General features: G+C 39.1%; 1 protein-coding gene across 1 annotated transcript in view; it reads left to right on the plus strand.

The window, feature by feature from the left end:
- The window catches only part of NRG1 (neuregulin 1), a 1033559-nt gene that overhangs the window by 337964 nt on the left and 682589 nt on the right, over window positions 1-13006 (plus strand). The gene's annotated exons all lie outside the window — the stretch shown is intronic.

The following is a 13006-nucleotide window of genomic DNA, read 5'->3' on the forward strand; positions in this document are numbered from 1 at the left end:
CTCCATCCATTTGGCACATTTAAGGATGTGTCTGTTGCTTGAGTCCCTTGAACCATTAAGACATATCCTATTTCTTTGGCTGCTTAGGGACGATGAATGTCCGCTTGCTTTTTGTTCTTTCGCTTATTTATTAGAGTGTGCTTTCCCAGTGTGTCGAAAGCATGGCTTTTGTTTGAAGCTAGTTTAAAGTCAGATGTTTTCCCCACTGGATCTGAGATCTACTGAGGGCCAGAAGCCAGGGAGCTGTTATATATGTGTAACCCTCCCCTTCACGTCTCTTCAGGAGTTTCAAACAAGTTTAATTATAAGAGGAAAAAAAAAAACATTTCTTTGTCTGCAATGCTAGGGAAAAAAAAATAGCTTTGCTGGGAAATTGATTCATCTTTAAGCTTTGATCTGACTAGCTCCGTTTCTCAGAGTGAATATTTCAAATATTAAGTATTGGGCTTCCCTGGTGGCGCAGTGGTTGAGGATCTGCCTGCCGATGCAGGGGACACGGGTTCGTGCCCCGGTCCGGGAAGATCCCACATGCAGCGGAGAGGCTGGGCCGGTGAGCCATGGCCGCTGAGCCTGCACATCCGGAGCCTGTGCTCCGCAATGGAAGAGGCCACGACAGTGAGAGGTACACGTACCGAAAAACAAAACAAAACAAAAAAATTAAGTATTTATGTTAAGTATTCTGTATTATATAAGTAGTGTACATATACTATATATTTTATGTATATATGTGTATGTACACACATATATTCTGTGTGAGACAATTAAGAAAAAGATTGGAGTGTTTTTTAAAAAATTGAAATGTTTCACTGCCTCCTAATACAGAAGTGACACTTCTATTTGTGAACACATTGACCAGAATCTGTCAGGTTCCTCATTTGCATGATACTAATTAGCCTTGGGACAGAAGGGAGCGCACCCTCCTCTGGCTTCCTGGGGAGTTGTGTAAGCCTCGAGAAATGACTTTTCTCTTTCAGTGACTCAAAGCTCCAGAAAGATCTGTGCCGTTGCATAGTGCTTGCTGATCCTGTGTCCTGCTTCTTCTCATCACTGTCAGTGTGTCAGCCAAGCACCGGGAAAATGTTCTCACCACCCATCCTCCGTCCCCATCCTCCAAGTGTATTAAAATATCCGGGAGGTCACCGGCAGGATGGTTCTGAGATGTACCCTCTTCCTCACATAGTTGGAGATTAGATGGACCTGTGGATGACTTCCAGGTCTAACTATGGTAACCTTAGTCTTGCTGGTTATTATCTCGGAGCTTCCTTTGACACTCTGGTAAAACCACAATGATAAAGACAATTTATTTCTTAAGATTCTTAGGAAATTCATTATGGATGATAGGACTGTATAATCCTCAGAGATGGCGAGAAGTTAGTAGGGGTTTCAGTAATTCCCACCTCCACTTACTTTCATCACTCCCCCCTCTCCCACCATTTCATCTTCCCCTACTCTTTCCAGTGAATAAAACTTAGTCTGCTGACCTAAAGGTATATTTTACTCCCAGTTGTGTACACAGTGGTTAACTTTACATTCATTCATTCAATCAACCAATCCATCAGTTTTTATTGAGTGTCTGTTCTGTCAGACACTGTTCTTGGCGCTAGGGGCAAAGCAGTGAACAAAACAGGCCATTCCACTGCTGGCCCTAAAATTCTAGTTGGAGGAGAAAGACAGTAAGGAAATAAGTAGTGTAGTATATTAGAAAGTGATAAGTACTCATGAGAAAAATAAAGCAGGAAAGGAGGTAGGATTTTGGGGGGAAAGAGGGCATCAAAAAACATTTAACGGTCTAGATACAGTTTATTGAGTTAGTAATAGTTGAGCAAAAATGCTCAAGCTGGTAAAGTGGCAAGACATGCAGATACATAGAAAAGAATATTCCAGGCAGTTAGGTCCTGTAAAGCCAATGACAACTGAAGGAGCCGTTGGCAGATTTGTAAGGGAGTAGACGTGATTGAGCTTAGTATTTTAAAGACATGTTCTTTTTGGCCACGTTGAGAAAGCATGTTGGAGGAGGAGCAGGGTGGAAACAGGGGGTCCAGTCGGGAGGGTATTGTAATTACTCGGGAAACAGATGATGGTGCTTTAGACCAAGGTGGTACCAGTGAAGATGATGGGAAGTAGTTAGCTTCGGGATATTAAGTAGAGCCAGGAAGATTTGCTGATGGTTTAGATGTGAGATTTGAGGCAAAAAAGGAGTCCAGGACAATTCCAAGGTTTGGGGCCTCTTGACTAGAAAGATGGAGACGTCGTTAATGAGGTGGGAAAAAAACTGCAGTAAAACAGAACCGTCGATTAAAATCACTCATAATCAGTGGAGGTAAAACACAGCCACAAACCCTGTTGGAAGCAAGCCACACGCACAGAATTGTGTGCGTTACTGCTGATTTTGTTTGGTACAATTTGGAAACTAAGATCTTATTGTAGTAGTTAGCAGCACTCACTTGATCTTGTTGTCAAATATGTGACAATGTCTAGATTAATTTTTCTGCCTGGGTTGTTTTTTTTTTTTTTTTTTTTTTTGTGGTACACGGGCCTCTCACTGTTGCGGCCTCTCCCGTTGCGGAGCACAGGCTCCGGACGCACAGGCTCAGCGGCCATGGCTCATGGGCCCAGCCGCTCCACGGCATGTGGGATCCTCCCTGACCGGGGCACGAACCCGTGTCCCCTGCATCGGCAGGCGGACTCTCAACCACTGCGCCACCAGGGAAGCCCTCTGCCTGGGATTTTAAGACAGGACTCGAGTCTTTTTGAGAATGGCCGGTTCACTCTGATGTACAGTAAGTTGTAATGCAACTGTAATGTCTCCTCATTAGTAATCCCCAAAAAACCCCTAATGACTGTGGCTGATGGGTTGGTTCTGGCCCCATTTCGGTCCTCTTTCCAGGTTCTGGGGAGTCTGTGTTACATGATTTACAGCCCTCTTGTATCAAGCTCTGTGTGCCAGGATGGCTAGCTCTTGTTTCAGACTCTTCATACTGGATCTTATCCATTGTTTAGAGGTTTGCTCACATGCCTCATTGTTTTTCAGTGGATTTCTATTGAGGCTTATTTTTCTTAATGACCACTATAGTCTACCAATGTCCGAAGGCGAAGACTGGTTAGGGAAAATGGCTATGTCCCCTGTGTATGTCCCTCCTCGTTCCCTCTCCCTACTCTGCCCCTCTATTCAGGGTTCTGCTCCTGAGTTTCCTGTAGCAGCTTTGCATTATGGGCAGGATCCACACAGCCTTGGCATTCCTGATAGAGGGGCTGATCAAACTTCTCTGGAGGGAAGTCGCTTTCTGCTTACAGTCTGATCTGAAACAAGATTCCCCCACGGACCAGTCCCGCAGCATTTTGGGGGACCTTCATTAAATCAGCATCTTGCAACAATAGTTTGAGAGTTATTACTAATTACTTCATGCCCCAAATCAGGTAGGTTAAGTCTGTTTTTGTTATTTATAAAAAAGGAAGCACATCGTAGTTAGAGTAACACAAATTGTCATGAGAGAATTCAATATGTAATATCTGGGGGAAAAAACAAAGCGATTTATGTGTATTGTAATATACACTGAATAAACTGTTAGGTTCGTTTGCGACCTCATCCAGGTAATGCTGGCAGGAGATTTACAATACATGTTCCTTCTCACTTTATTTTCCCCATCCCCTATCCATTAATTTTTCTTATATCTAGAAATAGGGCAATAAAGAAAACTACAGTATATGGTTCTTGCTTTCTTTTAAACTAGCTATTAACTTCAGGCAAGGGGAGCACATACTTGTTATATTACTATTTTTTAATCTTCACATGATTTAATAGAGGAGAACAGTGATTTTTATCATGTTTTTAGTGTGGTTCTTTTTTTTTTTTAATCTTTACTGGAGTACATTTGCTTCACTATACTGTGTTAGTTTCTGTTGTACGACAAAGTGAATCAACCATATGCATACATATATCCCCATATCGCCTCCCTCCCACCCTCCCCATCTCACCCCTCGAGGTTGTCACAAAGCACAGAGCTGATCTCCCTGTGCTATGTGGCTGCTTCCCACTAGCTATCTATTTTACATTTGTTAGTGTATATATGTCCATGCCACTCTCTCACTTTGCCCCAGCTTCCCCCTCCCTCCACACCGTGTCCTCAAGTCCATTCTCTATGTCTATGTCTTTATTTCTGCCCTACCACTAGGTTCATCAGTAACATTTTTTTTTTTTAGATTCTATCGTATATATGTGCCACATCTTCTTTATCCATTCATCTGTTGATGGACACTTAGGTTGCTTCCATGTCCTGGCTATTGTAAATAGAGCTGCAATGAAATTGTGGTACAAGACTCTTTTTGAATTATGGTTTTCTCAGGGTATGTGCCCAGTAGTGGGATTGCTGGGTCATATGGTAGTTCTGTTTTTAGCTTTTTTAGGAACCTCCATACTGTTCTCCATAGTGGCTGTATCAGTTTACATTCCCACCAACAGTGCATGAGGGTTCCCTTTTCTCCACACCCTCTCCAGCATTTATTGTTTGTAGATTTTTTGATGATGGCCATTCTGACAAGTGTGAGGTGATACCTCATTGTAGTTTTGATTTGCATTTCTCTAATAATTAGTGATGTTGAGCATCTTTTCATGTGCTTCTTGGCCATCTGTATGTCTTCTTTGGTGAAATGTCTATTTAGGTCTTCCACCCATTTTTAGTTGGATTGTTTGTTTTTCTGATATTGAGCTCCATGAGCTGTTTGTATACTTTGGAGATTAATCCTTTGTCCATTGTTTCATTTGTAAATATTTTCTCCTATTCTGAGGGTTGTCTTTTTGTCTTGTTTATGGTTTCCTTTGCTGTGCAAAAGCTTTTAAGTTTCATCAGGTCCCATTTGTTTATTTTTATTTTTATTTCCATTACTATAGGAGGTGGGTCAAAAAGATCTTGCTGTGATTTATGTCAAAGAGTGTTTTTCCTATGCTTTCCTCTAAGAGTTTTATAGTGTCTGGTCTTACATTTAGGTCTTTAATCCATTTTGAGTTTATTTTTGTGTATGGTGTTAGGTAGTGTTCTAATTTCATTCTTCTACATGTAGCTGACCAGTTTTCCCGGCACACTTATTGAAGAGACTGTCTTTTCTCCATTTTATGTTCTTCCCTCCTTTGTCATAAATTAGGTGACCATATGTGGGTGGGTTTATCTCTGGGCTTTCTGTCCTGTACCATTGATCTATATTTCTGTTTTTGTGCCAGTACCATACTGTCTTGATTACTGTAGGTTTGTAGTATGGTTTGAAGTTAGGGAGCCTGATTCCTCCAGCTCTGTTTTTCTTTCTAAAGATTGCCTTGGCTATTCAGGGTCTTTTGTGTTTCCATACGAATTGTAAAATTTTTTGTTCTAATTCTGTGAAGAATGTCATTGGTAGTTTGAGAGAGACTGCATTGAATCTGTAGATTGCTTTGGGTAGTATAGTCATTTTCACCATATTGATTCTTCCAATCCAAGAACATGGTATATATCTCCATCTGATTATGTCATCTTTGATTTTTTTCATCAGTGTTTTATAGTTTTCTGAGTACAAGTCTTTCGCCTCCTTTAGTAGGTTTATTCCTAGGTATTTTATTCTTTTTGTTGCGATGGTAAACGGGATTGTTTCCTTAATTTCTCTTTCTGATTTTTCGTTGTTAGTGTATAGGAATGCCAGAGATTTCTGGGCACTAATTTTGTATCCTACAACCTTACCAAATTCATTGATTAGTTCTAGTAGTTTTCTGGTGGCATCTTTAGGATTTTCTATGTATAGTATCATGTCATGTACAAACAGTGACAGTTTACTTCTTCTTTTCCAATTTATATTCCTTTTATTTATTTTTCTTCTCTGATTGCCATGGCTAGGACTTCCAAAACTATCTTGAATAAAGGTGGCAAGAGTGGGCATCTTTGTCTTGTTCCTGATCTTAGTGGAAATGCTTTCATTTTTTCACCATTGAGTACAATGTTTGCTGTGGGTTTGTCATACACAGCCTTTATAACATTGAGGTAGTTTCCCTCTATGCCCATTTTCTGGAAAGTTTTATCATAAATGGGTGTTGAATTTTGTCAAAAGCTTTTTCTGCATCTATGGAGATGATCATATGGTTTTTATTCCTTAATTTGTTAATATGGTGTATCACATTGATTGATTTGCATATATTGAAGAATCCTTGCATCCCTGGGATAAATCCCACTTGATCATGGTGTATGATCCTCTTAATGTGTTGTTGGATTCTGTTTGCTCGTATTTTGTTCAGAATTTTTGCATCCATGTTCATCAGTGATATTGGTCTATAATTTCTTTTTTTTGTGATATCTTTTTCTGGTTTTGCTCAGGGTGATGGTGGCTTTGTAGAATGAATCTGGGAGTGTTCCTCTCTCTGAAGTTTTTTGGAAGAGTTTGAGAAGGATGGGTGTTAGGTCTTCTCTAAATGTTTGGTAGAATTTGCCTGTGAAGCCATCTGGTCCTGGACTTTTGTTTGTTGGAAGATTTTTAATTACAGTTTCAATTTTATTACGTGTGATAGGTCTGTTTATATTTTCTAATTCTTCCTGGTTCAGTCTTGGAAAATTGTACCTTTCCAAGAATTTGTCCTTTTCTTCATGGTTGTCCATTTTATTGGCATATAGTTATTTGTATTAGTCTCTTATAATTCTGTGTATTTCTGCAGCGTCAATTGTGATTTCTCCTTTTTCATTTCTAGTTTTATTGAATTGTGTCCTCTCCCTTTTTTTTTTTGATGAGTCTGGCTAAGGGTTTATCAATTTTGTTTATCTTCTTAAAGAACCAGCTTTTAGTTTTGTTGATCTTTGCTATCCTTTGCTTCATTTCTATTTCATTTATTTCTGCTCTGATCTTTATGATTTCTTTCCTTCTACTGACTTTGGGTTTTCTTTGTTCTTCTTTCTCTAGTTGCTTTAGGTGTAGGTTTAGATTGTTTATTTGAGATTTTTCTTGTTTCTTGAGTTGAGATTGAATTACTATAAACTTCCCTCTTAGAAACGCTTTTGCTGCATCCCATAGGTTTTGGGTCATCATGTTTTCGTTGTCATTTTTTTTTTTAATTTCTTCTTTGATTTCTTCAGTGATCTCTTGGTTATTTAGTAGCGCACTGTTTAGCCTCCATGTATTTGTGGTTTTTTTCAGTTTTTTTCCCTGTAATTGATTTCCAGTTTCATAGCATTGTGGTCAGAAAAGATGCTTCATACAATTTCAATTTTCTGAAAGTTTCCAGGGCTTGATTTGTGACCCAAGATGTGATCTATCCTGGAGAATGTTCCATGTGCACTTGAGCAGAAAGTGTATTCTGCCACTTTCAGATGGAATGTTCTATAAATGTCAATTAAATCTATCTGGTCTGTTGTGTCATTTAAAGCTTGTGTTTCCTTATTTATTTTCTGTTTGGTTGATCTGTCCATTGATGTAAGTGGGGTGTTAAAGTTCCCCTACTATTATTGTTACTGTCGATTTCCCCTTTCATGGTTGTTAGCATTTGCCTTATGTATTGAGGTACTCCTATGTTGTTTACATAAACATTTATAATTGTTATATCTTCTTCTTGGATTGCTCCCTTGATCATTATGTAGTGTCCTTCCTTATCTCTGGTAACAGTCTTTAAAGTCTATTTTATCTGATATGAGTATTGCTACTCCAGCTTTCTTTTGATTTCCATTTGCATGGAATATCGTTTTCCATCCCTTCACTTTCAGTCTGTATGTGTCCCTAGGTCTGAAGTGGGTCTCTTGTAGACAGCATATATGTGGGTCTTGTTTTTCTATCCATCCAGCCAGTCTGTGTCTTTTGGTTGGGGCATTTAATCCGTTTACATTCAAGTTTATTATCAATATGTATGTTCCTATTACCATTTTCTTAATTGTTTTCGGATTGCTTTTGTGGGTCTTTTTCTTCTCTTGTGTTTCCCACCTAGAGTAGTTTCTTTAGCATTTGTTGTAAAGCTGGTTTGGTGGTGCTGAATTCTCTTAGCTTTTGCTTGTCTGAAAAGCTTTTGATTTCTCCATTGAATCTGAATGAGATCCTTGCTTGGTAGAGTAATCTTGGTTGTAGGTTTTTCTCTTTCATCACTTTAAGTATATCCTGCCACTCCCTTCTGGCCTGCAGAGTTTCTGCTGAAAAATCAGCTGATAACCTTATGGGGATTCCTTTGTATGTTATTTTTTCTTTTTCCCTTGCTGCTTTTAATATTTTTTCTTTGAATTTAATTTTTGTTAGTTTGATTAGTATGTGTCTCAGTGTGTTTCTCTTAGGGCTTATCCTCTGTGGGACTCTCTGTGCTTCCTGGACTTGGGTGACTATTTCCTTTCCCATTTAGGGAAATTTTTGACTATAATTTCTTCAAATATTTTCTCAGACCCTTTCATTTTCTCTTCTTCTTCTGGGACCCCTATAATTTGAATGCTGGTGTGTTTAGTGTTGTCCCAGAGGTCTCTGAGACTGTCCTCAGTTCTTTCTGTTGAGCCTAAGCCTCACCCCCCACCCCTCCCAGGGCCTTTTCCAGCCCTGTGGGTCCTAAGTAATGTGATTCTTTATTGCTTAAACTGTCAATCCATTGAATTGAAATGGGTTGTTACTTTGTTTTCTTCTTCCTTCAGTGACTTGGTTCTCCCAGAATTACCCATCATTAAACACTGTCTCCAGGTGATTTGCTTATTTGAAAACAATTTATCCCTTAACATTGATATGTTTTACTGATGTTGAATGTACCTGCTGTTACTGTCAGAAAGTTACTGTTGACAGAGTAAAAGGAAATATGTCTGGTGTTTTATTTTTCAGGTCTTGGTAAAACAAACTTGATGTCCTCCAGTGTTTTAGAGGGATGATAGAAATTGTTTGCAACTTGAAGCTGAATATTCAGTTGTATCAAAAGCAATCTCCCCTACTCAAGTAGACTTTTAGATGTTTGCTTTGAAAAATAATATTGAATAAATAATGGCGAAGCAATCTTTGAAATCCCTGGTTGGCCATACCATGCTAATAAGATAGCAAAATGCCATGAGTGGTGGAAAATGATGAATACATTACATGTAAAACTTGTTTGGTGGAGGCAGATCACTTTAGCTCCTAACTCACGATATTATTAAGGTAGTTTAAAAAAAAAAAAGAGTGTATGTCTTCGTCTGCTGCAGAGCCCATAAGTTTGTTTCTCTTTTGTATTTTATGGTATTTGTGGATATTTTTCAAATTAGGACCATAAACATTTAAATATTCGTGAGATTTGCTTGTGATGCTAGCCAGTTTAGCAAGCCTGAGCTTGTAGAACACCATCACACATTCGTGTTCAAGTCTCCGAGCCAGCAGCTACCACCTTTCCACGTTCCACGATTAACACTTCAACCTCTATCCTATTTGTTGAGGGTAAGCATTCATCAAAACGTCAGAATGATTAAAATTACAACCTAAAAGCCCTTTTATCAGCCACTCCTCTTTAATCTCTTCTTTTCTGTAGATGCATCCTGTCACTTTTGCAAGTGACTATTATTGTTTTTTGTCAAGAAATTGTACCTTGTTATCAAAATTGCTTGTTGTCCAAATTGCCTTCCAAAGCTACAAAATGTTGTTTGTAAACAGTACTGAATGCAGAGCCATCTTCCTCTCCTTCCCCAAAATTGACAGAGGAGGAGGAAACAGGAGAAAGTCCTGAGACCTGGGAAGAGCTGAGCCATGGTTTGTCTTTAGGCTGCTTGGCTTGGGAGCCAAGAAGATTTACCTGGAGGTCTCTAAGTAACTGAGCTTCTAAAAAACATTACCTGAGATTTTCTTCACTATTTTATTTGTAATGTATGCTTCACTATTTTACTTGTAATGTACCTTTATGTGAGCTTTTGTTTTGTGAATGAACTCTGAAAGTCTGTGGCAGCTGGAATAGCATTCTGTCAACCTAATTATATATGAAACAAATGGTGAAATAGGTAAGGCATTTGTGTGTGTGTGTGTGTGTGTGTGTGTGTGTGTGTGTGTGTAGTTGGGGGACTTGGGGAAGAACTTCTGTGAGAAACATAGAAATTTATGGAAGGCTCTAAAGTCCTTCTTGAATAAGTCCCACTGCTGGGTCTGAATTTTTAGATGCTACATTATGGTAGGTAAGATGGCCTTTGGAGGAAAGCAAGAACTTTCCACTGGAAGCTAGCCTGCCCCTGTTTGTCAGTTCCTCTGCTTGTGGGTTTCTATAAATTGGAACCTCAACTGTTTGTTCCTTATTTTTGTTTCATTGCAGCTGCTGAATGCTAATAGGTTATTGATGACAAGTATATTTACTAGGCAATCAAAATGTTTAGGCAACAGGGCATCCATGACAATCTTGACTGCGTACAGAAGATGAGCATCAGGGTCAGAATTAAGTGGGAGAGAGTTGCAGGTGGTTCTTAGGGACAAGGTGACATCAGGGAGAGGGTGGCTACTCATGTACTCACTGGCCATAGTTTCAGATGCAGTACCAATCTCAGGAGAGATTAGGAGCAACTGTGTGGAATTGCATTACCAGAATATCAGCTTTTTAAGAATTATAATGAGACCAGAAGGGAGAGGGCTATTCAGGTACATGTAGCTTCTTAGATTGAAATAAAAAGAAGAGAATTACTTGGGTTTCACTTTTTGTTCCACTACTTGTTTTTGACTTGGGAAAAATGATATCTTTTCTCTAAGGCTCAGTTGCCTCATCTGAAAAATGGTACTAAAAAGTCCCATATTTCAGATTTGTTGCCCAGATTAAATGAGATAATATATGTCAAGAATTTAGCACAGTGTTTTGACACCAAATACATGCTTAAGAAATGGTATAGTTTATTATTATGCAATGGGAATTGTATTTGAAAGTGTGTGTGTGAGAGGGAGAGGGAGAATGTAAATTGCCTTCTCTCTTGCATTGTTATGAATGTGTGACTTTCATCCAACTGAGCTGAAGCATCCATCACAGACAGGGCTGATTTAGGATTGTTCCTGGAGAAATGGAAAGAGAATGAGATGAAATCCAGCTTTTAATGTCCCTAATGGGAATTTTCAGTGAACGGCTAGACAGTAGAAAGGAAAGCTAGACTGTCAGCAGGGGAAAACTTTATTAAATTCATTACCAAGAGGCCTGGTGGATAGACTAGACCATTGAGTTTTACATAAGGGAGGATCTTCTTAGACAGAAAAAGGGAGGAGAGAAAGTTCATCCCTTCTGATCTGAGGACTGTACAAATGAGAAAGGAAGATAGGAAAGGGAGGGCAGTCTTCCTTTTCCAGATGTTGTCCAGGACTGGAAGGATATTTTATATTAGTTAAAAGGAATACCAGCAGCAGTGGGGGGAACTCACTCTGCTGACTGCCCCCATACCCACTGGGTGCAGGGAGAGGGGACATCAAAGTGAACCAGGTGATGCGTTGCAGCCAGGCACAGAGGAAATGTTCGTGTTTAGCTTTCTGGAACATGCCTGCTAGTGATGGTGGCATGGATGGGGCTGAGAAGTTCCTGTGTGCCCTGAAGGAGATACCCCGGTGGTGATTGCTAGGCTGGACCAGTGAGAAATGAAGGAAGGCCAAGGCTCCAGGGAGCACCCTTCAGCCCTAATTAGGTTGCAAGAGACTGGCCGCCAGACTCTGACCTCAGATCCCAGAGACAGTGCCATTCAGGGAACAGCCCGCACCAGAGATTGGCATGATCCCATGTCCCACATAGATTCAGAGACCCTATCTTTCCATCATTCTGAGGTCTTGAAACTCACTGCAGTCTCCATATACCCAATGCAGTCTTGGAAAGGAACTTAGGGAGAGGGGAATATATGAGATTATTTTAATTATTGGATTGAGCTACACTGATGGGATGGAACTAATTTTAGGCCTCCCCTGCCCCATTTACCACCGTCATCACTGACACCACACAGAGGCAGGGAGTCCTGAGAAAGATACAGTGCCTTGTAGACAAAAAAAAAGAAAATGTATCTTCCACAGCCAACTTGAAGTAGTGTGCAATGCAACTTGTATTTTTATAGCTATTAATTCAAATCTTATAAACATGAAAACTAAGCCTAACAAGAAATTGAGAACAGGTATGCCTCATTTTTGTAAGCGATGGGTTGACTCTATCTGCTATACTTTCTATGTATTTGCCATTTTATTCCTCTACTCAAAGCCCACATGAATCTGATAAGTCAGCTGCTGCTTCATAGTAGAAAAATTCTCTCGTTTTTCTTTTTATTATTCTGAGTTATGTTGAATATATCAGTCAATTTTAATCTGAACTTGCATTACATTTTAAAATATAAGTATTTAATTAAAAATAATGTTTCACTGATAGCAAGGCTACAACTCTGTAATTTACATTGTAGTAGAATAGGTGAAGGGTTGCATTGAGTGAGGTTAGCCTAAAATGAAAAATTTATCCTTTATACTCTTTGGAAAAACCCAGCCCAAAATAGGAAGATAAAGTACACATGATATTCAGATGCCTAGGGATGGAGATGCTTTTTTGAGAGGTAGCCTGTTTCTGGTATAAACAACTCTGTCAAAGTCTATCATTAGAAAAGCAGATGTATATGTTTCTTCATCTTTCTGACTCTGCCTGCGGAAGTAATGCAGTCCTTTAAGGAATATATAATAGGCATTAAACTTTTTTAAAGAAGATATTTGCAAAATAACTATCAAACTATTTTGAGCATTACAGATCAGACTGTACTTCAACAAATTTCAAGGGATTGTCCAAATTTTGTTATTCTAAAAGCACAGCAACCATAGGTTACAGAGTTGTGTTCTGTTTTTCATTTGTTAATGTTCTCTTAGGATAATAACAGAAAAAACATTTTTTGAGAAGTTCTCTTTCTCTACGCTACCAAATATGTAGTTCCTTGTTGTTGGTCCTCATTTTCATTCCCAGTTTAATTTTTAAAAAATGTTGCACATAATGATCAGCCCAATTCAAGCCCCACTTCCCTGAATAGCAAATATAACTTTTTTAAAGAAAGTGATTAGAGATGGAGGTGGATAACTGAACTTGGTAATAGCAGTAAAATGATCA

The sequence above is a fragment of the Mesoplodon densirostris genome, chromosome 20 (assembly GCF_025265405.1).
Source record: "Mesoplodon densirostris isolate mMesDen1 chromosome 20, mMesDen1 primary haplotype, whole genome shotgun sequence".
In the NCBI taxonomy this organism is placed as follows: Eukaryota; Metazoa; Chordata; class Mammalia; order Artiodactyla; family Ziphiidae; genus Mesoplodon; species Mesoplodon densirostris.